The sequence below is a fragment of the Canis aureus genome, chromosome 14 (assembly GCF_053574225.1).
Source record: "Canis aureus isolate CA01 chromosome 14, VMU_Caureus_v.1.0, whole genome shotgun sequence".
NCBI lineage: Eukaryota > Metazoa > Chordata > Mammalia > Carnivora > Canidae > Canis > Canis aureus.
In genome coordinates, this window is record NC_135624.1 from 27,317,820 (window position 1) to 27,322,507 (window position 4,688).

The 4,688-nt window shown below is 43.3% G+C and overlaps 1 long non-coding RNA gene across 1 annotated transcript; it reads left to right on the forward strand.

The window, feature by feature from the left end:
- Positions 1-709: 709 nt before the first annotated feature.
- Positions 710-3,793, forward strand: LOC144283312 (uncharacterized). Its single transcript, XR_013351772.1, has 2 exons — positions 710-1,283; positions 3,421-3,793. It is a non-coding gene; the product is annotated as an uncharacterized LOC144283312 (long non-coding RNA).
- Positions 3,794-4,688: the final 895 nt, after the last annotated feature.

Sequence of the window (4,688 nt, forward strand, 5' to 3'; positions counted from 1 at the left end):
ATACTTGGAAAGTTTCAACTTCATGGGCTATATACCCTTATGGGAAGGAAATGCTGATGTAATGAATCTGTGCCCATGAGGCATAGGAGAAAGCTAGGTTTAAACTTTTTTTTTTTTCAAGATTTTATTTATTTTTTTATTTAATTTATTTGAGAGAGAGAGAGTGCATGTGCATGAACAGGGGTGTGGGGGGAGGAGTAGAGGGAGAGGGACAAGCAGACTCTGCACTGAGTGTGGAGCCCAACAGAGGGCTCGATCCCATGACCCTGAGATCCTGACCTGAGCCGAAATTGAGAGTCAGTTGTTTAACTGATTGAGCCACTCAGGTGCCCCAGGTTTAACACTTTAAAGTCATCCTGCTATTACGTGTAACACAATTTGTGTAGGGACCTTTTTCTGTAAAGACACTTACCTAGTATAATATGAACACACACAACCGCACATTCCACACACTTCCCTTTCCTAGGCAGGGACCAGCTGGGTTAGCTTGGGGAGTGAGATTGCAGCACCTCTCTCTGTGTCCTTGTAAGGAAATTCCAATAGCTCACACTTAGGATCTTGCCTTTGGTGGGAAGCAGCTCACTGCACAGAGGAGCAAGATAAGTGTTATCGTGTCCATTGGACTTGACTGAAGTTTAACCCCCAGGTCACTGGGAGGCCAGAGCAGAAGAGGGGAAAGAATGTTGGCCTCTGAGCCAGCTGAGCTTCGGGGTGTGCTCACGCCCCCTGTTGGCCTTTCCGTGGAGTGCTGTGAAGGTCTGTACCAGCCCCTCCCTGCCCCAAGCCATGCTTCTCCCCGCAGGAAGGAAACCAACCCTGCAGCTCAGAAAGCTCTGAAAGCTCGGGCACCTCCCTGCGTGGCCTGCACTCCCTTTTCTGCCCATGCAGTCCGTCTCCAGTTCGCACAAAAGACTCTTTCATAAACTGGTTACCTAGATTTGAACTTTCCAACAAGGCTTTTTTTTTTTTTTTTTTTCCTTTAAGCTCTGCAGCTAAAATACCAGATCCTGCTGTTGCTAAGATTAAGGATTTTCTCCCTCAGCTCAGTTTCCATTGACTAGGAAAGACCAGGCGATGGATAACTGTTCTCTTGCCAAAAGCAGAGAGGGTGCTTGAGCTTCTGGGTTTATACTGGGATCCGACATTATTCAGGCCTGCGCTAATAGTCCTTGGGTACTCCTCGAGCTCTCACAAAAGTCACACGCATTTGTGTCGGTAACTAAGGCCCACGGAAACCACTCAGCCCGAAGTGCACACAGGAGAACCGTGAGTAGGAGTAAAAGGTAATTTAACATGAATATTTATATACTGTACATACTGCATGCCATGATTCACTCAGCTTATTTTCAGTTTATGCATTTGCTTCCCATTTGCGGTCTTTATTTATTACAAAGTTAAGGCCGTTAGCGAAATAACACATCAGAGTGGGTTTTCTCCCCCGCCCACCCCCGTCTTTAAAAATTTTTCCTGCTTTCTAATCTATTTCTGGGAAAGTGTGCCAATATAGCAACAAAACTGGTCACTGCTGCCAAACCCCAAAGAGACTGATGGAGTATTGTACTGAGTGGAGTCTTTGCCAAGCCTTTACTGTGGAGGGCTGCCCACAACCACCACGGAGCTGGGGCTGTTCCTACCTGGCACCATTAGTGACAGGAATCACCCACTGCTCTGACTTTCAAGGTGGGAATGCAGGTGCCAAGACTGCTAGAGTGTTCACTGGATGCTAGATCTGGAGCTAGAGAAGCTTGGGTTTATGGCTCAGCGCTTCCCCTTAGTAGCTCAGTGGTGTCTAGCAAATGACTTTCTGTATCCTTTCTACAAATGCTCTCGGTCTCCATTTTGTCTTCTATAAAACGAGCATAATGCTAGAACCATCTTCACAGAGGTAGGTACATATTAAAATGTATAAAATGCATGTATGCACTCTGCTTGACACACGACAAACTCTAAATATGCATGTGATCCTAACAGTAACCTGGATGTGATGAGACAAAGCATAGCCTGGGGAGGTCTAAACCTCCTTAATGAACACACCTACTGCATTTTGGGCCAAGTTGTCTGATCCCTGTTTGCTTTACTCCAAAGCTTACAATCTGTTCATAATGAAACCCACCTCAGTATCTCTTGCCACTTTCTACCAGGAGTAGAAATCCTGGAATGCAGTTTTGAAATGTGTTCAAAATCTGGCAAATTTGAGCTTTTGGGGTCCTTGACCTGGATACAAATGGTAAGAAGAGGTTAAAAAAAAAAAAAAAAAAGGATGCAAGTCATCCTCATGCCAGTCCCAGATGAAACTTGCTTTTTAGAAAAGTCATCCTAATATTTTGATTTGCGCCTGAGTTCTGTTTCTATGGGAGCTGCAATTGCCAGCACTCCTAAACTTCGCTGCTGCCACCACGGTCTTGATGACTCGTTTACAGAGAGATTGCATCTCTCCATCCCAGGGGAAGATCTTGTCCAGAGCTAGATGTCATTTTCTGAGAGAAGCAGAGACACATTGGGCATGTCCAGAGGAGGGCCAGCAGGTTGGTGAGGGCTGTAAGAACATGCTAAGAGCAATGGTTGCTACATCTCAGGTGAGGAGGCCTGATGTGTGGCAAACATGGTAATCTTTGCCTTTGAGGCTTCAGACGGAAGGTCTTGCACAACAGGTAGAAAACAGTTTTGGATTCAACTGGAAAGAGAAAGTCTCAAGCCTGAAAACGGTTCAGCAATAGAATGAGCTCTGCTGAAGAAGAGACTTTTTCATCTCTATGGCTGTGTCTGATGGGCTGAGGAGCAATTTTTAACCATGTTGTTCCAAGAGTTTATACATAGATGAGAAGTAACTAAGGTCCCCTCCAACTCAAAGATTCCACTCGCATGATATGTCGGGTGCTTACAGGTGTGCAAAAGGCTTTCCTTCACCTGTTTTCTTTCACTCATTCATGTGCAGTTAATCTGCAGGCCAATGAATGGCTATTGTTCTCCCACTATCTGACACAACATACCAAGCACACAACAGTAAACAAATGTTGCTCTCAAGTACCTTGTGGTCTTATGGGAGAAATGGACAAGAAGACAGACATTTGTAACAGAACATGGTAAGTGTTGGAAGAGGAAGCACAGAGAATGCCAAAAAAGAATACCTACCCCTGTCTGGAGTTGAGAGAAGGTGTCCTGAAGGAAAGAACATCTAGGATGGGATCCAGTTGGACTGAGCAAGGTGAACAATGGAGAAGCATAGCAGTCAAGGCATTAGCCTGAACCATAGGCTGGAAGCCTAAAAGTATAAGGCAGGATGGGGAGCTGTAAGCAGTTCTCTTTGGCTAGAACAGAGTCTGTGGAGGTGAAAACAGGGACACAAAGAGATGAGTCTAGAAAAGGAAGTTGTGGTAGATGTTCAAAATGGCCACAATGTTCTTTTCCTTTCATCAACAGGGGACATCTATTTTTCCATCTCAACTATTGAATCTGAATCGCCTATGGGACTTGCTTCAGCCAACGAGAAATTAGCAAATAAAATGCAAGAAGAGGCTTGAAAAATGCTTGCACATGAAAGCTTCTTGCTACTCTTGGAGCCTGACACTGACAGTTTTATAAGTTCATGATAACCTGCTGGATAATGAGAGGCATTATTCCCAGTGTCTTCTTAGTCAACTATCTTCAGATGCAGAGCTGCCTGGCTGACCTGCAGTTGACCACAGATGCATGAGTGAGCCCAGCAAGGCTCATTAGAAGAACTGCCCAGCAGAGCCCAGCCCAAATTGCTGACTCATAAGTTCATGAGCTAAATAGATGGCTATTATTTTAATCAACTGAATTTTGAGTATTTTTTTCTTCTCCTTTGTCAGTAAAAGCTAATTGACATGGCAGCCATACAGATTTATAAATCATGTAAAGGAATTTGGGCTTGAATCTGAGAGTGCCATGGATGCTTCAAAGGGTTTAAGCCATGGAAGTAGAAGTGTCAGATTTGTGTCTCAGAAAAATCACTGTTGGCTCCAGTCAATGAGATCATGTGTGATTAAGTATTTGCAAATTGTAAAGAAGTATGCAAATCCAGTTGATGACTAAAAATATTACATACCAATGGCCTAGAGACACATGGCATACAATTTCAAGGTAAGCCCTTCAAATCAAACTCCCCAAAAATACCCAGCAATGGCACATCTGACCATAAACAAATTATGCCCCATGTGCCTTGCTGCTGATAACCAGCTCTGGGTCTGGGAGGAGAGCTGGCCAAAGCAAGGTGGCGTGGGGAGGGACAGAGTGTGCTAAGAACATGGAAAATTCACTTTTCTCAAAGATGACTTGGATCAGCAGTTTTTTAGGCTAATTTGGTCCCTGTAACAAATACTTGGCCTCAAGGAACTCTTTTAGAAGATTACCATAAGGACAGGATCAAAGAATTGCACAAAGATTAGTGAGTTTCTTCTTTGCAACATTATTTATACTGTGAAAAAGTTAAATGTCCAATAAGAGGGAAATAATGATGTTACATTATTGTACAACTATATAATAGCCGAAAACTATGCAAATATTAAAATAAAATTTTTAAAGATTGTGGCACGGAAAATGTTCACAATATAAATAAATATGTATGTGACAGTTTTCCACTAATACTCATTTTACTCTTTTACCTTTAATAATAAACTCCTGATTTTTATTTGAAAACATGGCCACGCAGCTAGAAACGTCACTTC